The sequence below is a fragment of the Phocoena sinus genome, chromosome 8 (genome assembly GCF_008692025.1).
Source record: "Phocoena sinus isolate mPhoSin1 chromosome 8, mPhoSin1.pri, whole genome shotgun sequence".
NCBI lineage: Eukaryota > Metazoa > Chordata > Mammalia > Artiodactyla > Phocoenidae > Phocoena > Phocoena sinus.
Window position 1 is genome coordinate 35,029,026 of NC_045770.1, and position 25,861 is coordinate 35,054,886.

At 34.3% G+C, this 25,861-nt stretch overlaps 1 protein-coding gene across 1 annotated transcript in view; it reads right to left on the reverse strand.

Moving 5' to 3' along the window:
* The window catches only part of CNTN5 (contactin 5), a 1,462,970-nt gene extending 1,451,372 nt beyond the window's left edge, over positions 1–11,598 (reverse strand). Inside the window, exon 1 of the mRNA XM_032640142.1 lies at positions 11,260–11,598. The gene's annotated coding sequence lies outside the window, so the exon portion shown is untranslated. The remainder of the gene's footprint in view (positions 1–11,259) is intronic.
* Between the last annotated feature and the right edge of the window lie 14,263 nt (positions 11,599–25,861).

Here is a 25,861-nt window from a genome sequence, read left to right on the forward strand (position 1 = left end):
ATTCCGCCATGTTAGGAAAAAAAGAGATGACAACAACAGTGTTCACTCTCCAGATTCTGACTTGTGAGAGCTGCTTTACCATGCAGTGGCCAGGCTGATAACACACCCAATGGAGCTGATCATTTGTATTCTATCATAAAGTATCTCAGGATCATATTTAAAGTAATTCTTGGATAGCACTCCACTCTTTATCAATGAAGGACTAGAAAAAACTGTAAGTATTTGTTGTTACTGGAAAGTAATTCCTCTACAAAACAATGTCTTTTTAAGTTAATCCTTAATATGATGTTTCTATTATTTTTACCTAGGGAAAAAAGATTAATAAGAAGATGTATCTATTTGCATTTGTGTTTTCTTTTTTCCTCTTGAAAAACTTGAATTACCCTAGTGTGTTTGTTTGAAATGAAAGGATAAAAGAACCTAATGATAGAGTAATTTCTTCAGATAAAAAAGAAATTGATCTCAGACCATTTATCTAAACATTGGCTAAAGGCAAACACTAACCAAGTAAAGATTAACATTTGGAAAAGGTAGTTAATTTGAAAATAAATCAAGATAGTTGTCTTAACATTTAAGCATCTATTAAAGTTGTAATATGTAGAAGACATCTGATCATGCAGAATATCTGAGGAGAAAAATAAGAATGAGAACAAGAACACAATCATTTCTTTCTTCTAAGTTAGTATTAATCAGAACAACTATATAATATATTTTAATAGATGGCATTTCGATATTCAGTCTGGGAAAATCAACCATGTATTTATATCTAAAGCCTATTATCTTATAAGACAACTACATGTAAAAAAGATAAAGAGACACTTTTGTTTCAGGTGAAATATCAACTCCAGGAATTTTTAAAAGTATCTCATGATATGAATACTTAGTTAATCACATCCTCATTGAACAGTGTAAAACTGCTTTCTATCAGCTCCCTCTCCTGTTTGCTTTGTAGCTTTCTCCACCTTTCTTTTTCTCTCTGTCTCCAATATTTCCAGACCCAGCATAGTCTTACCACACTTTTTTGAAAGAGACTATTTTTTGTGAGATTTGTTTCTTCCATTTTTTTCTAATGTATCAAATCTTCTGCAATAATAAAATGATCTATATATATTGGAGGAAGTTGTTGATTGGTTGTACAGATACAAAGCATATACATATTTAAAGCAGCATATTAATCATAAAAGTATGTTGATAATAACTCTTATTGTCAGAGTAGCCAAGCTGAAAAAGGTAATATATCGAATATTACTTGTAGAAAAACGTATCTGTAAAATGTTTCAAACTGAAATCTTTTTATTTTTACTATTAAATCTAATGACAATTCACAATTTAAAAGACGTCTGCTATTTGTTTTAATGAATTAGCAGTAAATTAACATTTAATGATTGTAGCATGAGCCACTCTCACAATTTTTTTAATTAACAAGAACATAATAAAAATGGAAGAAGAAAATAATTGGGGGAACTTATTATTTTCAAATGAATATTTCCTATACCATTTTGCAGTCACATGGGATTCAAAAACAATATTTGAAACATGTCCCTCTCCTACCAAAATAGAATCTATGCTCTAAATAATTTTGTAGAGGGACATTAAAGACTTCTTTTTTTTCAGGCAAATCAAAATACAATAAAATAAAAAAGACCCAAATCAAGTAATCTCTTTAAATATGTGTAAGTAAAATTAAGACAATGAAAAGAAAAGAAAGCACCTATGAACAAATTTACAAGATTGTGCCAAGAAATTACATGTGTTTCCTCATACTTGGAAAATTGGAATGATTGTACCCATGTATATTTATACAAAATTCAAATGATTTTTCTGCCTTTAAATATTTCTTGAACCTAAGTAAAAAATGAGATTTTTGTAAGTAACTAGACCTAAAGGTATAAAGAAAATGATTTTGCCTCCTGGATCTACAGTCTCATTTCCTTCTTAAAAAAAAAAAAAAAAAAAAAGTGAGGTAGTAGTCAGTATCATTCTTTTACAGGAAAAGAAATGGAATCTTAGAAAGGTTACCGTTTTGCTCAGGGAACCAAAAGGAAGCTGTTGAGCCAGAATCAAGCATGGGTGTAACAAGTGCATGTTCTTTCCATGGCCTCCCGATATGCCAGGAACATGATCTCTTGTCTCATTATCTCTGTTTGGTGGAATCTATCCTAAACTCACCAGTCCACACCTACAATTCTGTTTCAATTTTCCTCTTCATCAAAACCTCACATCATACACAGCCAATGAATTACAGTTGATCAAAACTGAAAAGAAATCCTTTACTTTCATTGATTTCACCTCCCTTGCTTGAGAGATTAATAAACTGAGGAAGTGACTTGTCCACGTCACAGTAAGGCAAAAAACTGGGGCTGAACCTCATCATTTTTTTTTTTAATATTGGCTATATTCCCTGTGTTGTACAATATATCCTTGTAGCTTATTTTATTTATTTATTTAATTATTTATTTTTGGCTGCATTTGGTCTTCGTTGCTGCACATGGGCTTTCTCTAGTTGCAGTGAGTGGGGGCTACTCTTTGTTGCGGTGCACAGGCTTCTCACTGTGGTGGCTTCTCTTGTTGCGAATCCAGGGCGTGGGCTTCAGTAGTTGTGCCTCGTGGGCTCTAGAGCGCAGGCTCAGCAGTTGTGGCGCACGGGCTTAGCTGCTCCCCGGCATATGGAATCTTCCCAGACCAGGGCTTGAACCCGTGCCCCCTGCATTGGCAGGTGGATTCTTAACCACTGCACCACCAGGGAAGCCCTGAACCTCATCTAATCTTAAAATAAATGGTTAACATCTTGCTTTCAACAAAATCCCAATTCTTCAATTGTCTCCCAGAATCCTTTACATTTCCTCATTTGACATATATTAACTTTTTTGCATTACAAAGAGTTCTTTCTTTATATTAATTAACCTTTCTACTTCCTTCCAAACATCCACCTCATTTCTGCCTCTCTTCTCACCAACTGAAAAAGAGTCTTTGTCAATCCGTAACTGAAACTTCCTTCAAGTCCTAGTGTTACTCATTTTATCTGGAAAGTCAGCTTAATCCATCCCCACAAAGACCATTTCTGTTCCTCCAAGGTCTTTAGAATTATATGACCAATATCTCAAAAGCTATGCTTACTGGTACATTTTCTTGAGCTTCTTATTAAATTGTGTTGTGACAATTTTCCACCTCTCCATTGTCAGGGATCAAACCTCTTACTTCCTTTGGATCCCCAAAAGTAAGTAGTACTGTAAACACTAATTTTGTGAGAAATACCTGTCCAAATAAATTACTCAGATAAAGAAGAAGATACACAGAATAATCTTTAAAGGATCATGGTCTATACATCTCAATATCACTTTCCACAGTTAGAACAGCATTGCATCTCATATAAAAACAGAATATTTTGGTAGACAGGTAATTCAAGCTTATATGTTAGAATAGGAATTGAAGTAAAATCAAAATTTCTTCCCAGACTTATGTTTTTGATGTTTCTAACACTGTCATTTTTTTGTCATTGAAAAGTAGGTTTTTTCTTTTATATTATCACAACTGCATGACATTTACTATCCTAATTTTGCATGTAAGGAAAGGTTAAGTAATGTTTCTAAAATTACACAGCTAACAAATTGTAGAGCCAGGACTTAACCCTAAAATTCAAAGACCAAATCCCCTAATCCATACTGCTTCTTTATATTAGATATATTACTATAATTATCAAAGTGATATTTACTACCTGCTCTGTTGCTACTATGACTACTACTATCTGGAAGAGACTGTGTAAACAAAGCTTCACAGCTTCACAGTTAATCCACCCCTGTAAAATAAGTATCACCAGCACCAGCACCATAAATATCCCATACTTAATAACTGAAAGAATTCAAGCTTATTTATAACAACATATAAGAATTGCATATTTTCACAGCATCTAAGCCATGTTCGTTTTACCATAAATTTGTCTATATCATCAAGAGACTAGATGGGTCTAAGATACTAAAGTTAGCACTATAATGAGATGTAGAAAAATAACAACATTCACTTGAAATGGTTGGGTGAATCTTGGAAGAAAAAGTACTTCAAAATAATTTAGGTAGTAGGAAGTAAATGCAGCAATTAGCGAAAGAACGCTAGCATGAAATAGTCTATGCGGGAAAGTCTCAGTAGGAGTAAACTAACAGCCGTCTCCAAAAGGAGAAGTATTGAAAATTTACATCTTAGCTGTATATACTATATAACTGCACATTTCACACTGAATTGTATTCACCCTATGTGCTTATTTCCTCCACCAGCCCATGAACTACTTATTGCCCTTTATATTCTTACTTAACTATAACTGCCCACTATAGACCATTTGAGTGAGTGAAATAATGTAGAAATTGCTTTCAATGTGAAAATAATTACATTTTTAAAATTTTACTCACTGAGGTATATACCACCAAGACCACATTAGGGAATGAAAAACAAACAAATACAGTCATAAGTTTTCAAACACATTTATGGTAAATTTTCATGAAATCAATTCTGGATCACTTAACTTAAATCTCAAGTAATCACTCTTTCCTACTAAGGTTACTGCTCCTTGAAAATACTGAAAATTTCAAGGTAAGTTGTAGGTGAGTAAATATCTAAAGACAGTAAAAATTCAAAGAACATTAAGGACCATTTATTCTTTGAAGTTGGAGAATATATTTTATATTTTCTACTAGGGTTATTTGAAAAGTTTGGTTATATTCATAGGGTAGAAAAAAACCTCAAATTAGCCATTAATCATTTCAGCCAGTCTTTCACCTCATCTTTAGTACATTAACTTGTCACCTTTAAATACTCAGTATTTAAAGGAAAAGAGAGTCTTAAAATATGAAGTCACCCCATAGGGACATACAAAAAGCTCTTGTCTTTGTCTAATACAACGAAAAGTTTGAGAGAAGACATCTGTAAAAATAATATTATATCAGAAACCCAGCAACATATAATTGCCTTTCCACTGAGTTGCACTGTGCCAATTTTACAGTTTATCATGTTCAGCTTTACAGAAGAAAATTTTTAGCATATACTCATTCTAAAATAATTTACATCATGTTATTAAAATTAAGCATAGAGGAACTTTGGTTTAGATACAATGATAACTAAATACTATTACAGGCTCAAATTTGCTCTCTGTTTAATTCCTTTATTATTATAACAGTAAAACTAGAATTTATATAAAAGCTGATATTTGAGTTCTAAAATTCAGAGAAATACTGCCTATTTCTAGAGAACTTCTACTTCAATTTCTGCTTTGCATTTTATTAAATGCTAAAATTGTTATAGAACTAAGGAAGCCCATGATTTAAATTTTATCCTAACTTGTCAATTCACAGGAATATTTTCTCCTCACATTTCTCATTGATTTTCTATTTCGTTTAGTGTCACATTAAACATGTATTACTGAAAAAAGCAACTGTCAATACAGAAAAAAAGTATTAACAAAAGAAATGGATAGTCCTTTATAAATATACAGTGGAAAAAATCAATTACATTTCTTTTCCTACTTGGGTTTTCAGGTTTCTTAACTGAAACTGTCAAAAACCTTCTCCCTTTTGACTTAGCTGCTGAGCGCACACTAAGTTCATTGTGAAAAAGTTCACATCTAGCAATTAAGTCGTCTAGACATTCAGTTTTTCGTTAAGAGAATATGAGTATAACTGTTTCCTCTGAGTTAATATAAGTGGATTTTTAGTTTTCTAGTCTTAAAAGACAATGTTTTACAGATAACCAGTGGCAAAAAAATATTACATATACTTATATCCTAATCTTGACTTGAGTAGGTATCAAAATAATTAAGATTTTTACAGCAAGAAAAACGTATAAACTATAAAAATCTCTGACCTAGACATTAAAGAGAACTGGGTTCTAATTCCATCTTTTCCACCAAATGTTAAACATGTCACTTCACCTCTTTTTATCTTTATTACTCTTCACATTAAATAAGTGAAAATACGAGCTCTGTTAAGGCTCCCCCCAACACTAAATGGTATTGTCACCTTTTTTCTAAGCGTCCTAATAATTTATTTATCAAAAATAACTCATGTGATTTGTGCTTATATTTAATGACATGCTTACTTAAGCATCAGAAACTCTCATTCACTAGCTTACACACTGTCATTAGAATAATGGCACTGAAAGAGGAAGAGTGTCAAATTATGAAGTTTAAGGTATCAATTAATAAAAGATATAACTTTTGAATTTCTTATCTTAAATATACACAAAATTGACAAAATTAATCATCACTAACAAATAGTTTTATTAATTTTTTAACATGAGACTATATTAAGCTAGTCTATATCTTTTAGATAAGAATATAAAGAGGAAAGTTTCAAAATAACAAAATAAGACAAAATCTTTCTAGAAAACAAGAATTCTTTTTAAAATTCCTACTGTAACCTGTATTTTCCAATTAATATTCATCTTCATCATCAGGGATTTCATATTATTCTGTCATTTTAGGGGCTATAAAGTACAATAGGATCTTATCAAATACTGTATCATTTAAAACTCAATTCTTGTATAAAACTGAAATGGGAGAACTTAGGATAATTAAAATTAAACTCTTTGTTATCTTTACTTTCAGAAAATTTTGTTCTTTAATACATATAAACATGAAATTAAATATATGAGAAAACAAAGATGAAAGTTCATATACTTAAAAGTAAATTTTTCACCAAATAAATGTACCATTTCTCTACTAGTTATCTCCTAAACACAAACTACTGCAACTAGTGAAATATTTGTGAAAATACAATAAGAATCTTGCTTATGACTCTAGACATTATAACTATAATTACCCTATTATGAAATCTCTCTCAGTAAGAGCCCCTTAATTTTTTTTAGCCTCATGATGAATGTTTCTGCCAATATTATGACTATCAAGAGAAAGAGAATTTCAGTCTACCTTTTATCACCTAACGGATCAGCAAAATTTCTCTTCCTAAACTCCATATGCTATAATTACTTTACTGGATCATAATGGAAAATGAGATGATTTCCTTCTTGAGCATTTAGTAGCTAGAAGAATGATAAGGATCAGATTCTTATTCCCCCTCATAAAATGTTTATGCATATAATTACACTTTTCCAGTCAACAGTCACAAACAAGAGTTTTTGATCACTCAGATGAATGAAATACGTTCATCTTCCTCCTTGTCCCATACACAATTGTTCAAATTTTGGATAACGTTCAAATTAGCCACTTTAACCCTTAAGCAGGTCTATATTTTAGAGTAAAGACACAAACTATAAAGGTATGTTTGTGGGGAAGCTTATACAAATACCTTAATACTTTGTTTCCTATCAAAATTTCAACTTTTTTGGTTTATACAAGTGAATATAAGAAATATTTGGAACCATGACTGGAGTAAGAGTAACTGTGCAAGTCCTACCAGATCTTTTAAGAGAAGTCCACTTGTTAAAAATAAATAAAAAGTGGTATCCACAGGGAAGCAAGTTATTTAGGTCATTATGGATTTTTAAGGGACCACTGAGAAAATGAGAAGAAAAATCAGTTCTGCAACTGTGTTGTTAAATGCATTCAATAAAACATTTTTGGAATTGTTTAAAAATGACAGTGATCACAAGGAATTCCAGCTCAAGAAACGCATGGTAAAATAACATGACCGTACTTTCTAAAGTTTCTCACAAATGAAAAATCACACTACTTTATATTAGATTAAGAAGTGGTGGATTCATTGATTTTTTGATTTCCACAAAAAGGACAGAACTTTGATTTATTTTTCAGAATTACTTTATTGCCTATTTCTGGAGTTCCATTTTCCTGTACTAGAGAAAAGAAGAGTTTTGCTGTCAGAGTTTGGCTGACTCTTAAGTCTTATAAGCTCATGTTTCCACTGAAACATTTAAGAAGTCTATAAGGTCAAAAATACAACATGTGATACTCTGTAATATGAAATTAAAGACTGTGTTTTAACTTAAGGGGTTGATAAGGATGAAAATGCTCAATATTTAGCTTATACACATATTTACAGCAGGTAAAACATAAATGAAGTTAAATACATAGTCATATCAAGTTCATGGGAAATAATTTAATACCACCACACGACTTAAAAAAATTTAATATCTTCCTAAAAAGTATATATATAATAAAGCCATTTAAAAAATTATTCTCATATCCACTGTATCAGTGCAACACTACCAAATTTGTTTTATTCATTTTCATGAAAATAATTAACAAAAAAACTGTTCAAAGTATCTGGGAAGAATATAAACTGATAATATTCCATTTATCACAACTTTTCTAATGTTATACACTTGAATATCAAAAAAAATAGTAGAGGAGAAATTAATTGAAAGGGTCTGGGTAGAGATATGAGGTATTGTTCGTAATCCTTTTTAATCCTAAATCTTAAGTGTTACATAGCTTTTATATACTTCATTACTTTTTAAATGCACCAGTCTCTAATGCAGAGCTATTGATCACAAATGCTCAAAAACAGACCTCTCAAAGATTCTACCGCTTTGAGCTTCCGACCAGCCTCTTTCCTGCTATAAAGTGCTAAGAAGTTCATGTAACATATAAGTACAGCCTTGTAACACTAATTTAAAATATCTTGTCAGAAATACAAACCTCTCTTACTTTATGTTTGTATCTTCAGTAATAAGAAATGAATAAATCTGAGCTCTTGAAGTCAGAATTTTGAGAAACCAAATTATATAAATGTATGGGTCTATTTAAATTAAGAGAAATAAATTTCTGACCTCTTAGTAAACACATTTTTAAAACATATTTAAAAAGAGAGACAATTCAAAGACTACAGGTAAGTAAAATATGTGTGGTAGGATGGATTCAGCATATCACACTATATTTTAAGCATCTTGGCCTCATCAAATTCCTAAATTAGTTTTTAATGGATGGGGAACAGTAAACTCTGCTATAAAACTTTGTCTTAGCCAATCGAACTTAAATATAGTTAAATCAACTTTAACCTATTACAGCCATCCAGACAAGTTTTCACTTTTTTAAACTGCATAAAATTATATCTTTGTTTTAGCTAGAAGTAAGACAAACTCCCAAAATGACTTGGCTAGCATAGCATGCCCTTACTTTCTCCATCTAGATAGCCCTCTATCCTTTACTGACACCCTCTGGTCCTGATCACTAAGTCAGTTTTGACATTAAACCACACTCCAACCTCTTCCCTGAAATATAAATATATAAAGAAATATATATTAACCAGACCTGGTCCATTTTTAATAGATAGTGTTACTTAATAGGACATATAAGATTAAACTTTCACAAGAAACTAATTTTAATTATTTTAAAAAATAAACATAGCTTATGTGTACATTCAAGGTGTGATTTTTCATCTTCCTAACTTAATAAAGATTTCAGACCACCTAATAGTTGAAGTATTGCTCACTTTGGGAAACACTAAGGTATTTCAGCAATCTACTTAAAAATCCCACGACTGTAGCTTTTCAGATGTATTTTCAAATGCATCCTCCCATGCATGTGCCTCAGAATTTACAGGCAAAATCTGGCATTTAGTTAATCTATTGGGGTAATGTTCTTTTTTCTAACTTTTGAGAATTCAAACTTTCTATCAGTTGTATATGGAATCAAAGATAAATCAAAATGAACAGTTTTTCCTCCTTATTTTTTAGTTTTCAGAAGTTTTAAATAAGAACAATTTAAAAGCTCAATTTAAAAACACTGGCACTTACGTTGTAACAAGCATTTCACTGATTTTTTGTTTTCAAATATGCTTTAATACCATCTCACCACACTCCAGCTAAGTTACTTTTCTATTTTGTTTTTTATGTCACATTTCCTTTTTTAACTTTTAACTTTGAATTTTGTTCTTTGTTTCCTTCACTAGCCTTACTTGGTCTTCGTAACATCTTTTATTTTTTAATCATTTGTTTTATGTAATGTATTGTTGCATAGTCTATTGTTTATTTCCACTTGAATCAAAGGAACATATACCTGTCAAGTTTGAGACTCAATATACTGGTCCACATAAAACTTATAACAATTTGAATATGAAGTAGGAAAATATGCCAAGAAACATATGTGAGTGGCTTAAAACTGATTACAGGCACTTTGAAAATAATTATTACCTAATCATTACTAATTATTTTATGTTTAGGGTCATGATATTAATCACGATGAACTCTTTTAAGCTTGCTGTGATAGTCATAAGTTATTTTGGCAGTCCTGTTGTAGTTCAACAGTAATCAAAAATACCTCTTAATTTTAAAATTTGATCACTATTTATTTGTTTGTAGTTTTTAATGCTAGTATCCTAATGTACATCTCTTTCTTTCATCCTTATTTCCAGCTAAAATTGAGAATCAAGGTAGAAGTTTGCCATCTCTATATGATTTTATCTTTTAAATTAAGAATAAAACCTTGATGAACTGAACACAGGTAAGGCACTTCACATACAACAGTTTAAAAGTTTTTTTTTTTTGCTTCCAAACCTGTACTTTAATTAGCACATTGATTACATTTTTCATGAGAGGTTATGAAATGTAAAAATAAAATAATTCTAAAATAAATAAGGGATTTGTGGCTTTTCAAAATAAAGTTAATTAAAACAACATTTTTGAGGTTGTACACTATGTTCATATATATGCAAATTAATATCCTCTCCCATTTTTTAATAAAAAACTCAATAAGGGTGTCTAAACATATTTTTATTATCTTTTAAAAAATCTGTCACATTCCTACACAACACTGAGAAAACACCTCACCATAACGCAAGATACTGTTTTTTCAGTCTCTCGAACTTTGTAGAACTCCACTTATAGAGCATCCCTACTGAATTTAACAAGTTGTTGCACTGCCAAACGCCCAGTTATCTGGGCTCTATTCTCACAAACACACTCCACTGTCAGAAGACATACATCCAGTAGCTGAGAAAGACATCCTGTTTTTTTAACATTTAGTAGAAAAATTCTTACCCTCTCCTCGCATCTGTCACCTTACAGTTTAGCTGTAGGAATTGTTTACTCTCATTCTGGATGACATTATAAGACAACACAAATAGGTTATATTTAGTCTTGCCTCAACTTTTCTGACCTGAAATCCCAGCAGAGAAAAATAACATGTTTGATTAAAAACAACAACAAGAAGCAGCTTTATATGACAGTTTTTAAATTCTGGCAACACGGCAAGAAAGGATGGCTTTGCAGAAGCGAGCGTGTCACAAACTGTCAGCGCCTGGGAGACCAAGTGCACAATCACAGACAGCAGTCACCGGCGAAGGAATGCCAGCCACTTACCAAGCAGACGCCAGACTCCCCTGTCCTTCGTTCGTGACTCTCAATTCCCGTCTCCCATCCTCCTGCCCGTCGGCACAGTTCAAATGGAGCCGTTGCTCGGGTCCTCCCCAGCCTGTGGCAGAAGACAACTGCCGAGTTTTTAATCCTTCAGAGGGAATCCTCCACCTCGCCCGGCAGCTCCCTGAGGAGGGGACCCAGGTAACGCATCCTTCCCGCCGGGCGCTTTCAGTGCACTTTAGAGGCCGCCTCCTCGTAGTCACGCTCTCCAGCTCCGTAGTTGGTTATATTCGGAAGTAGGTGCGGCGCCTCCTGTCGCTGGAGCGTTTGGGGCCCGAGCGTTCCGGCCAATGCGTCAGCGCGGCCCGCGCGCCGCGCCTCTGACTGGCTATGCGGCCCCGCGCGGCCCGCGCCCCTCCCCGCCCCGGCCCCCGCCCCACCGCCGCCTGCGCCTCCCCGCCGCCAGGCTTCAGTTAGTGCATCCCGGGGCGTGTAGGTCCCTTTGCCTCTAGAAGGGTTTTCTCTGAGTCTCTGCGCGCCTCGCTAGTCTGCTGATATTTCCCTCCGCGCCTAACTCCGGATCCCGCCCCGCCCCCGTTTTCTGACCCGCAACATTCCCGAATTTCAATCACAGATTCTAGCGCAGACACGACGGCGACAGACCGCACGGGGCATCTCGGATGAGTCCCTTGCCCTCTCGCCGGCTGCCGTCTCTCTTCTCTACGATTCCCAGAGTCAGGCGCCTTTACCTCCCGTGGCAGCACCGACTGCTGCGTTCCCTGAGGTTTGCTCGAGAGTGGACTTTCCCACTTTGGAGAATTTCCTCAGGTCCTGCCTTGGAAGCACTTGTCTTTGTTTATACACTTGCGAGTTTTATCTCTGGACTGTTAGACTCACTGTTTTTATTTCTCCTTGATTCCCCGCCCGCCCCAGGGTCACTTCTAAATAAGCTAAGGAAATAGTCGGCTTAGCCTCAGACTGCAGCCCCTTTCTTTTCTGAATTTTTATATCGTAATGGATGTAATTGGAAACAACACAGGTAGTAAATCCACAGTGTGGCAGCTTTAGTGCCATTGTTCAGCCAGTCCTCCTTCTTTTCCTCTCTCTGAGTCCTTCTCTAATTCTCTCCATTCCTTTGATGTAATTGTTTGTTAAATTATGTTACATTTCTTTTGCAATATATTTCCATAGATCATGGAGTTAGCACCCATCCCTAATGGGAAGGCAATCCCACATACTGTTTGCTATTTCTGTACGTTCATCTCTGAAACTGTGTGAGAGCCTCAGGTCACACCTGCTGCCGGCTGGTGTGCGCTTTTCATGTGTGTTTGAGTCCAGCCTGACCCTGCACTGAGGATGATTCTTCTGCTCACTTAATCCCCCGTTGGGGTCTCACTGGATCTAATTGGCAAGGAGAGTACAGTGCCATGCAGCCTGTAGCTGGAAGCCTTCCTACCACTAGCTCTGTGTTCTTGATTTTCCAGCTTTTCTGGTAATTAAAATTAGTCTTTTTCATGTTTCTTGGTTTCTTTTCATTCATCCACACATGTTGTACAAACAGCCAGTCTCTGCTTTTAATGGCTACCCTCAGGATCTGGGCTGATTTCTTGTCCCATAGCAAAGACAAATTGTGTGCTCACATTTAATGCTTCTCTACCCTTCCGTGCTTTTTATTTTCTTTTTCCCACTTTCCAGTAATTACGTTATTTTCTTTATGTGCTAACTGAGGGACTGTTGCTGAGATTCGACTTCTCTGGGCTTTTTCTCTGCTTCGCTGGCTCCACTCCAGCATCAGGCTGTTGGTTCACAGAGAGAATCACCAGGACTTTTATAACCTCTTTAAATATATCACAAAATAGATTGAAAGTCTAAGAGCTTAAAGTATTTTTTTAATTGTGCAATGGGGTTTTTGTCTTTAAATGTTTATTATAACTGAGCACATTTAGCCTTGGGATACAGAGGTTGAACTTGCTTACAGTTTGCTTCACTTCCTAGAACACCTTTATATTACATGTGATTTGATAATTGACATTTGAGTCATTCTCTCCTGTAGTTCATGTATTTTCTTTCAACTCGTGTTGTTTTAGAAAGGATTTAAATTGGTTTTCAGAATTTTTTTCAATTAAAAAATTAATCAAAAATGTAGGTCAGTCACATCAAGACATAGGGTAAAGTGGTAGTATAGTAGGAGAGATATACCAGGAATGAGCCAGGAATGAGGTTTAGAGAGAAAATTTCATTTACATTTTGTTAGAAATGGCCTTCAGTTTGCTTTGAAGATAGTAGGCAATGTAAAGAAGGAAACACTAACAGTCACATGATTCATGGTACCCTCCCACAATTAACATGAACAAAGAAATTTATGTTTTAAATAATATAGATGGATTAAATATTTCTCCTTTTTTAATAAAATATTCTTTATAAAGGCTTATGATGTTTTTGACTTTTTATAAAGGAAGTGATATTATTACAATAATTGGGCAGAAACATATTTGTGAAACAAAGAGATGATGTAATAGCACTTTTCCTTTTGAGAGCATCTGATAATTTAGAGGGAAAGAAAGGAAAGGATGAATCTGGTTAATTTCTGTTATTTCAAATTTAGAATGTTAACTTCAATCATTAAGGGTCACTGGGTCATATGGACACATTTCATCAAGACAGGATGTGTGACTATATTTATTTTCATTTCTTTTATAATTTATACTGTTCCATTTAATAATATTAGACAATTCTATATTCTATATTAATACTATATATTCTACATTAACATCCACATATGTGTTGTATGTGGATATATTAGTCTTTTTGACTTATACATCTTCCTGAAAAATTTGGAATTTTGCTATGATGTAGTTTATCTTTGTGCTGCATGTTGTTAAATTGTTGTGTTTGGAAAGTGAGGGCTGTATGGATCATGTTCACCTTGGTATCTTATCATATCCACAGGGTTCAAGTATACGCAGTTCAACATTTGAAATTAAAAAAACAATGCATTAAGTGGAAAGCAGAAAAAAATTTCCTTGTAGGAGGTCTGCCAAGAAGAAACTAACTCATGTTTTTCAAGCCTTCTCACATGCATCATAACTAAGATTTTCTCTTATTCTCATGTGAAAATGGGATTTTAAAATATTGTCCTGACTTACAATTGTAATTAAAAGACATGAGTATTCATTCCCTCTTATAAAATGCTAATGCTGTTTACTTTGAAAAGTCATTATTAAAAGTTCTTATGTTTCTATTTCAGAATGTTACTGACATTTTTAAAATAACCAGCTCATAGTCTTCCCTGATAAAATAGCATTTGAATGTTAAATCAATTAAATTACTGTTTAAGTGGTTTAGTGGGTCATTTTCTCCATACTATGGTTAGGGTACCTGGATCTAGCTGTCATGTTGCTTATCTGAGCTTGTTGTCTTTGTGTAAATGTCTTAATCTCTTTATCTCCTGGTCTCCAGTGGGCAAGTGAGCAGATGCAGCACATCTGTAGCAGTTGAGTTGCCTCTAAGCTTTTGTCTTATTTGTGTTACAGATTTTTTTCTTTAAATCATGCCCTCTTTTTTCTCTCCTTTCATATGACTCAGAGTTCTAGGTTCTTGTTAAAAGAACATAACTAAGGTTATATCCCAACAAATTGTACCATAAAACATAGGGAAACACAGAGCAATACTCTATTCAAGTTCAGTCCTTTTTCTTGGATCACCTTCTTTGCTTAATAAAGCCACTTTCAGCATTTGCATATTCTGTTTTGATGTGTTAGTCCTCTATACTCTGTTAAAAAGAATAGTGAGGGACTTCCCTGGTGGTCCAGTGGTAAAGAATCCACCTTCCAATGCAGGGGACATCTGTTCGATCCCTGGTTGGGGAACCAAAATCCCCCATGCCCCAGGGCAACTAAGCCCACATACCACAACTACTGAGCCTGTGTGCCACAAACTACAGAGCCCATGTACCACAACTAGAGAGAAGCCCTCACCACAATGAAATATCCTGCATGCCACAACTAAGACCCAATGCAGCCAAAAAGAAAAGAAAAGAAATAAAATGTCAAATAAAAAATTTAAAAGAAAGAATAGCGAATGTGAAAATACTTAGAAATAAAATTAAACACATTAACATATTGCACTGTCCGTATACACTAGTATTCCCTATAAATATAAATAAAACATGACGATCCAAAAGTAAACTTTTACTTGAACTGGACAACATATGATGATTTTAATTTTATTTTAGGTTTCTTAGAACATCAGTTTTAATATTTACATCACAACTGTTTTGTGAAAGCAGAAATAAACATATCTTAATCAGACTTGGTAAATATACTGACTTAATTAATTTAACAGCTGCTTCAGTTACCAACACTAAGGAACATAGCCTTCTTTGAGGATGTCTTGATAACATCTGCAACCACAGCCATCAAGCGGTGTGAAAGAGAGCTCTAATTTGACTGTTTCAGTGTTCATAGTGCCAGCTTTTGCTTACAGAGGCTGTGGACATAACTGACCTCCTGTAAGTGGTCCTCATGTTCACCCTCTGCGACATCTTGGTCTAACAAAAATGTTCTTCCTTAGGAAAGAACAAAAAAAAACACTGGCAGTTAAACTAAGATTTTAGAAAACAGGGGTAAAAGTTGAAATCTTATGAATTTAAAAGTAAAGTTTACTTATTATTAGTTTCCATGCAGTAGCTTCATTTAGATAAGCACTTACATTATTTTCTTAGATAAGCCTTCAGTATAAGAATGCCTATTAATTTTAATACACTTACTTTTATAGATATCTAATTTCCATTTTGTATAGCACTCCATTACCAAGATCTTCTCATATAAAGCTGTTTCTGTAAAGAAACAAAACCTAGGATCTCTCTGTTTGTGAACTCATGTCTCCAAATAGTCTCTGTTTACACACCAATCTTCTCAATCTGGGATAAAAATTTCTAATGGCTTCTTATATTCTGTCTAATTGACTTTAAAGGATTTTCTTATGTGTATTGCACCTTACTTTCCACTTATTTCCTGTCTCCCAGATATATTAACTAGACTTTTCTTTGACTTTTTGAGCCAAATCGGAACAATCTTCCTTCAAAAAATTTTTGCTATCAAATACTATACTCATCTTTCTTCAGCTCTTCCTAGCCTCTTTTATATCTGGACTCATATTTTTTTTCCTAATTCGTATTTATAATTCAGCTTAAGAATTTTATATAGGTCTTTCTATATAGAACTAGACTGTATGCTTCCTGTGGACCAGCAACTAAATTTCCCCCACACTCTGATTAAATGTGTATTCAAACTTTTTTATTGGTTGGATATTGTACATATAGGAAACCTCATTTGTCTGTCTGAGATGCACTCCAGCAGACTGCATTATGAAGAAGCAAACCGTTTTCACCACCTACTTTTCTGTTCACCAGTAAACCTGTAGTTAGCATTGTTACCACTAGATGGCACTCATGTTCTAATTAGGAGTGTCATTTAGGTTCCGTCCTGGGGATTTTCTGATTTTTTTAGGGAACTCCGAGGAACCCCCAAATTAGCAATTGAGGCTATAAGAAGGGTTATGTATAAACAACTTAACATACAGCATCTAATAAACACACCATGAAGTTGCAATGTGTCAAAAGTTTAATAGGTGATCTTGCATTTAAAGTAAGAGCTATCAACATTGGTTGAGGGCTAACTCTACGTTAGGCATTGAAATAGGTATGCTTTAGATGAACTGTCCATTTTATCTTAATAGTCTAGCTGAAACTCAGACTCAAGTAACCTGTGTCCACCATGTGTTCTTAACCAGTTCACTAAAGCAACCCCTATTTTAATTAGAGTAAATCAATCAAATCACCACTTAAAAAGTACCAGATGCAAAGAACAGACCTCGTGTACAGAGAATCCAATAAATGGAAAATAATTTTAGCACAAGTGCATAACAAGATAAATGCCATATTAAACTTATTAATTGGCACTTATTAGTTGGCAATTTATGGCATTCCTGTTTATTCTCAGGGACATATGATTCATTCAAGTGACATTTATTAGGAACTTACTATTCCAAGCACTATACAAAGACGAATAAGAGGTTTTAACAAAACTTTTGTTTCAGCACTTCAAAAAGTGAAATCTCTCATTCTAGTGTTTTGCCTAAATAATACTTGATTCAATATGCTGATTGGCACTTGACAGCCCAGGATTTGGGGGGGAAATACATAGTTTTCACAATAAGTGCTGTTTTGTTCAGAAGAGATTACATTTTTGTGTTCCAAATGTATTTGTTATCAATTCTATTTATACCAGGTTTGCTCTTTGTAAATTAAAAAAAATCAGTTTCCTGTCACCATGTCAGCTTCAGCCTGGTACCCAGAAATTGGGCTATGTTCTTTCTACTTGACCCCCCCACCAACCTTCACTCATGGTAACTGGTAACAGTGAAGGGATTAGGACTCCACTGGCCATTGTTTTCTTAACGAAGGAGGCCCCCTCTGGAATAGCTGCTTTGGCTTTGCTGCTGACAATGGTAAAAACTTGCTTTTTGTCTGTGAAATTTTTTTTTTTTTTTTTTTTTTTTTTTTTTTTTTTTATGCGTTACGCGGGCCTCTCACTGCTGTGGCCCCTCCCGTTGCGGAGGACAGGCCCCGGACGCGCAGGCCCAGCGGCCATGGCTCACGGGCCCAGCCGCTCCGCGGCATGTGGGATCCTCCCAGACCGGGGCACGAACCCGTGTCCCCTGCATCGGCAGGCAGACTCTCAACCACTGCGCCACCAGGGAAGCCCCATGTCTGTGAAATTTTGAGATATAATTTATAAGCTATGCAAGTACAGACATAACACCAATATTTTGTGCTTAAATAGCACCTTTCTTGTAAGAATCCCAGGCCCATTTAATATGGTAACAAAATTAATCAATATGGTATCACTCCATGACACCACTTTTATACACCTCTCATTATTTCCTGTGCCACATCATTTACATATGTACACAAACTTTATATGAAAGGAGAGAATCATACTCTGTGAACTTGCTTTCAGTTGCAATTGGTGAAAAGATATTCCTAATGAGATGAAAATAAATTATTGTACTTCAGGTCCCCAAGTACAAAATAATGCAATTTTATTATCAAACATTAACCGATTCTTAACTACTAGCTGGCACAGGGCTGACAGTCTTGTAGTGAAGAGAGAGGAGTCTCTGTTGGACAGTCCCAAGGAAAACCAGAAGGCTGAACAAGGTGGCATCATGTCAGCTCAGACTTGTGCTAATGAGATAGCAGATACTGATAAGAACCCAGCAGCAGAAGAAATCATATCAAAACACACTGGAAAACAATATGAGACAAAAATAATTGACAATGTTTGCTGAAAAATGACAGCAGTAGGTGTTCTACACTGATAGTGAGCCTTAGGACAATGCCACCAACATTGAAAAGCCCTGAAGGGTAAAAGCATGGTTGTTTTACCGTGGAAATCAGCACAGTTAATGTGTAATGATCTATTAGTATTAGTGATAACTGCATGTTTGACTAGGAGAACTTTGAAAACTTTAATAGAAAAGTCATTAAATTAGAGCTTTTTCAGTATTAGATGAATAATGGGGAAAAAAATCTTCAGTTTTCTGGCCAAAAATTTACTCTTTTAATAAGGGTAAAAATAACCCAATTTCCAGATTCATGGAGGACTCACAGGGAGGATTGAAACTCTATAGGCTATTTCCACTCCAGGCCACAACCTCTGTTTCCCAGGTCGAGTTTGCCTGTTGTTAATCCCTTGCACACGTTCTCCTGGCGAAGCAGAGGACACTCATGACAAGCTACATCTATCCACACCCAAAATAGGATTGCATATTCTGTCCTCCCTTTCTTTTTCTTTATCTCTATTCCCATATGACCTGAATTAGAGTTCCAGCTCCCCTGATTCTCTTAGACTGAGTAATATAAACATGAACCTTATCCTGATTTGTTCTCAACTGTATTAGTTACTTCAAAATAATATAAGATCTTTGTGAAGGGATAGAAAATACATTTTTTTCTTTTTAAATTCTAAATTGTTGACTTTGATATAATTTGTAATTGAGTAAACCATGTTTATGCTTCATTTTTTACTAACTCTTGACTGCAGACTGTGCACACAAGTATTTTTTAAATGAAAGCACAGGAACCATTTTAATGGAAAAAAGTTAACATGGCATAAAAAAGCAGGAGGCATTCTTTCTGATAACTCAATTGGACTTGTCTTCTTAGTGGGATTACTGTCTTGCTTACCAAAGGCAGAGCTGAGTCTACTAGAAATACCCAAGTACATTAAGCTTGTCTTTCTCTATATACTTAGATTTGAGGTTGCATTCTTTTGTTTCTGTCACACACCAGTGTCATGATTATTTTCTATAAAAAGAAGTTTCCAAATAAGTATCTTCAATTCTTATACAAAAGTTCAAACAAACTCAAAACATTTTAATGTTAAACTCTCAGAGCAATTTGGGTGTTAACAAAAATCACATTCTCAACTATAAACCCTTCTGAATATATAATATACTTACCAGTTAAAAATTAAAAATAGAAGAGAGCAGTGTTCCAAGTGTTTCTTGAATTATACTTCATATAAGAAATTATTTATTTATTCTATTTCCTATCTAGGGATTTATTATTTTATGTTAAGTATTACTTAATGACCTTATATTTAAGGAAAGAGTTCTGAAATAAATTTTTATTTACAGGGTTCCTAATTTGTAGTTCGTTTTACCACTGATACTCAGATAGCTATATTTAAAATTAAATTGATTTTTCTTCATATGGTAGATTAATATGATAATTAATACAAATTGTCATTTTTAAATTAACACATTCCTTTACAAATGTTTTTACTACTGATTATGTGATACTGTGTCATATACCATCTCGACTCTCAAGGAGTTTATAGTCCAAACATGTAAATGCAAAGTCCAAAGTGCTTTAACAGAGATATTCTCAGTATTCTATAGAATGACATGGGAGAACACCTCTCTGTGCATTGAAGGAAGTCCTTCACCAAGGACATGGATTTGAATTGGCTCAGACTGAGTAGAAGAATTGGCTCCAAGTGACTGAAAGTATCTATGTCTACATCTATATCCATATCTACATCTATACATCTATATCCATGCCTATATCTGTATGGATATCTGTATTTATACCTATATCAATATCTATGTCTCTCCAGCTCTGTGATAGGAGCACAGTGTGCTGTCTCAGATTCATGTGTTCTGGAATGTTAATGAATATGGGTAGATGCTGCAGCCCCTGGGAAGTGCAGAACAGGAAATGACATTGAAGTAAGTAACAGCTCCATTCAGAAAATACTTATACATCATCTTAAGGAACTGGAATCATTGCAAAGTTTTAATCAGAAGGAGGTAATTCTGTAGATGAATAGGCTTGAAGCAGAAAAATCAGATAGGGAGCTGTTATAATATTTTGTAGCCATAGATCATAAAAGAGGAAACTAAAAATGTGGCAGGGCAGTGGATTCCAGAGACTTTTAGGATGAGGAATCAAGAGGACTTGTGGAGTAATTGGGCATTCAGGAGGGTGACAGGGAAGAGTCACTGGGCATTAGCTCTTTTCTTCTTGGAGAGCAGAACTAGTATACCATGGTGAACAAAACAGACAAGAAACAGACTCTGCCATCCCAGATCTTAGATTTCGTGGGAAGAGGTAGACAAGTAAATAAGACATTACACTGAGCCCATTGTGCTAAGGGGAACTAAGGGGGAGCTCTAGTTGTTCAAAAATAGTGGTTTTAGCTGAGATGCAGTCATTAAGGGATGTATTTAGAGATAAATAATGGTTCATTTTGGAGATAGTGATATAGATTCAACTGTGCAATACTTAAGGAAGCGTACCAAATAAAATTGAATACCTATGTTTAAGGCCATAGATCTTGCTTTGAAAGTGAGCAGGTATAGTTGGTCGCTGATGCATGGGATAAGTAGATTTATATCTTGAGAATGATGTCATGAGAAGTGGTCAGGGCCAAAGATGGAACCTTGGTGAATAGCCCGTTTTAGAGTCTTAGGTAAGTAAGAACCCATAGTGGATGCTGAGAAGGCGATATCATGTATGAAGGAGGAGAACCACTTGAAAAGATGTCAAGGAAGCCAAAGCTGGAGAGAACTTCAAGAAGTGGGGCATGTATAAATGCATCAAGTTCAGAGAGCTAAAAGAAAATAAGAATGAAAAACTGATTTTTGATTTGGTTTAAAGAGGCTGGGAGTATACACAGGTGTGTTGCAGATATAAAAGTGCCTCAAAAGCAATGGATAACATGAACAGATCATCAAAATTTTGATGTATTTGTTTTAATGAAATAGAACCGCAGAGAAAAATTGCGGCGGTGGGCGGGGGGGAAGTTCCACCTGGTATAACTCTTTATTTAGCTGAATTTCACTTGGGGTCAATAGTACAAATAGATTTGAGGATTTTTTTTCCTGAAGAGAGATTTTTCAAACATATCATCTTACCATTATTTTCTATTGCTGTTGCTGTTGTCTTTGTTGTTGTTAGAAAGAAGATTAGATTTTAGGAATTCAATTTCTGGTGCCTAATCCATATATAAAACAGATATAGATATTCTGTTTATACACACATACCACTTTACTCTTACATTTTTAAGAATGATTTGTTCTTAAAACAAAAAGCACACTATAACACAGAGCCCTTATTGCAGCATGTGTATCATTTTATAACAACACGACACTTGCCAATTCCCAATTGAGAGGATCCAGGCAGTTTGAACACTTACAGAATAAATTAATGTCATAGGAATACTTACTCGTTTAGATTGGTCCCAATTAGAGTGATTCTTCTTAACTGAGTAAAATCCAGTTAAGATTAATCATACCTAACATCTTTATGTCTTTATTAATAACACAAATGAATGTAACTAAAATATACTGTGAACATCCTTAATTGTAAAACACGGTCCAGTATAAGCTCATTGTCACAAATAATAATTTACAAATAATATGGTCTTAAAACTCAAATCACTGTTGCTAGATAGAAATATGACATCATATATAATTTCCCTCTAACAAGGAGGAAGCAGAAGTGTCCTTCATGCAATTTATACCATTGACTTAGAAATTATTTATTAAATCTGAAGTAATAAAATAGTAACCAAAAAGAAAATATACTTCAGATTATTTGGGGGACTTACAGAACAAATTAAAATATATCTTTGCTGTTTTCAGAAGAAAAAAGGCCTAATCAAAAAAGTCTTTTAAGGACATATTCCTTTACTCAAAACAATGAACAGTGCCTTTCTGAAAGCAGTAGAGGTATCTTCCATACCAACCAATGGACTGGCATGATTCTTAACTATTATCCTATAATGAGAATGCAAAATTATTTCTGCAACTTCTTTTGAGCTTGTTACAGGTTAATTTGGCATATGCATCTTTTTAATTCTCTTGCATTTTCTGGAGATGAATGGTTAAATTTGGTCTTCCAAATTTTTTTGTTTAATATATAAAAAGCTGAGCAGAATACATATTTTTATTGTGGTTTATGCTTATAGACACGAATTTTAATTAACTCAGCAACAACTGATAATAAGATTATTAGCATATACAAAGTGTGCAGTTAGTAGAAGCAGAACTAGAGGCAATTAGTGGAATTAGGTGTTTTTTCTACCAAGAAACTGTATCCTAAATACTAATTATTTATGCCAGTCCAATCACTGCAAGTATCACTAATAGCATCATTAAATCATTCTAACACTACATTATAAGCACTAAGTAGACTTACTGCTTTGGTATCAGATTGGCACAATGATAGGCTTACGAGTATTTTCCATGACTTTATTTGTACTGGGGAAACTTGGTTTTGCAGCAAAGTTTAGTTTTATTTATTTTTGAAAGATAAAATCATGCTAACTCTGCCATAGGTACAGTATCTCTATGCCACACTCAAAATTACTCAATGACTTTTAAGGTTTTTGATTATTGTATGCATTTATTTTTTATTCAGAACTAGAAACAGTTATGAAATAAAAGTGCTGTGCCCTAATGCCTCCAAAAATGGAGTATAAGAAATTTATTAGTAATTACTTTTTTATCTTAAAAATCCATTATTTTTCTTTTCATACTTCGTATTATCCAAAGGGTCTGGCATGAATGTTATTTTGAGGGTAGAGGCGGTGGACTTCTGATCTTTCTTGTGGTTTTGTTAATTCCTATGGAAGATACATTGTCTATTTGACATGTGAGGTATGGAGAGCAGATGTGCTTCCTTCACATCTGTTTGCAATGTGTTCTTTATCGTCTTCCCTTCCTTTTATCAGTCCTTCTTCCTTCTTTTTTCATCATCTTCTATTTTTAATTCTTTAGCAAATATATATATGAAACTCTAAAAAACAACAAAAGCAGTAGCTTCTCTATTCTGAAAAATATATTTACTCTAAAAGTTTTAAGGACTGAGATGGTGGTCAATCTTTATGGTCTCAGGACCACTTTGCACTCTTAAAATATGTTAAGGTTCCAAAGACCTTTTGTTGTTGTTGTTGATTATATCTATTGACATTCACCATTTAGCAAATTAAAACTGAAAAACTTAAAAACAGTTATTTATAATCCATTTCAAACTAGCAATAATGAACCATTGTATGCTACCATAACTATTTTATGAAAAATAACTACATTTTTTAAAACAAAAATAGTGAAGCAGTTAGCATCATTTTATGCTTATCAAAACTTTAAAACTATCTGCTTTAATAGAAGACAGATTCTCATGTCTGCTTCTGAATTTAATCTGTTGCAATATAAATGTGATTTAGCTGTTGGAAAATTCCACTGTACACTCATGAGAGAATGAAAGTATAAAAAAAGCAAATACCATCTTAGCATTGTTATGAATGTAGTTTGATGTCATATACCTCCTAAAAGCATCTTTGGGACCCCAGAGTCCTAGGACCACCTTTTAGAAACCACTAGTTTTGGGTAAATTCAGTTTTATAAATCAGAATTATTTAGCTAATTGTGCTAAGATTAAAACATTTATCACTATGTGCATAGTGATAATGTGTCCACACATCTAGATTTGATTCATTACTTATAACCATTAAAATAGCTAATGTTAATTAATTGTATAGAAAGCATTTAGCTACTTAGGTTTTAGGAATACAGGCTTCAGTGGTAACATTTTTGAGCCAGCATTTTCTAAAAGGGACTTTTCCATTACTTATTAAGCATATGCTTCAGCAATGTGCCACAGCATTCCATATAATCAGTAGGGAAATTATCATTACCATTAAGTCTTCTAAAGTTTTACACACACACACATATGCATGCACACACAACCTTAATAAGTTAAGGGAATATCACCTAATGGCACATTTACATTTTAGAAATTTTTGTTCTAAGGGTAAAATGAATTAAATGAACCCATATAAACCTGAGCTATGCTCAGCCAAGTTTGAACACAATTATAATTAAATAATCGCCATACTTGCTTAGAAAATTGAAAGGCAATTTAAGTATTTAAGCCTCTGTAAAGCATTAAAAGAGCAAATCTCTTCCTCGGACGCAGACGTTTTTAATAGTCTTTTACCAGTTCTGTCTCACATCTCCTTTCCAAAAGTCCTCTTTGATCATCTCACAGGCCCAGCAGTCACCTCAATAGCTCTCATTTTCTAAATATTCCCACTCTTGGATCACATATATTCCTGGTTTGTTTAGCACTCTATTCCTTCTTTTTCTACCTTCTCATTATCCTCTTAGTTTCTCTTCTTACACCAACTCTGCTTCACAATATGACTCAGTATAGACTTCCTGGCTCTGCCAGTTCTATTTCCCCTCCTTTTACCAATAATAGGGACAGCAAATACCCAGAGACTGAGCAGGCAGAGACAAAATCTGTAGTGAGTGGGGTGGGTAGGTGAAAAGGCTATGAATACATATGATATTTGCACTTGTTAAAGCAAAATAATGAATTCCAAAATAGAAAATAAATGGTGCTATTTCAACTTTACTTCTGTCCGTGACCTAAGGACATGATTGTGGTTTCAACTTTTTTTATAGTAAAATTTTTATTTTATTCTGTACTTATAGCCATTCTGAATGATTGATCCGTGTATAACTAAGACGCAGCTACTTTAAACAGTAACTGAGTCTCTCGCCCACCTCCAAGATACTGTATTCATGAAGGAGTGGGGCGTGGAGGAGTATGTTATCGGTATTACCGAAACATAACATGGCATCTTTATTTCTGTCCACTTGGGGGAAGTTTATTTTTAGTTCATACCTCCATCATAAAGTTACTCTCCTCCAGCCAAAAGAAGTTTGATGGGTGTTTCCCTCTTCCATGATTATTAAAGGGAGAGTGCAGAGAAAACACCCTCAGTTTTGAGAGGGGTATAGCCCAGCAGATCCATTTCTAGGTTAATAAGCAAAGACGTCAAGCAGCATTAAACAAACATTAAACACATTTATAAGCACAGATCAAAACTTTCAGAAGATACAGTAAAACTCTTAACATGATGCTATAAAACGGTGCCTACAAATTCAATTACATAAAACAGGCAGTCACATTACTGCTGGGCAAAGTAAGGAGTCAATTTTTATTTGTGTTTTATTGAAAATCACA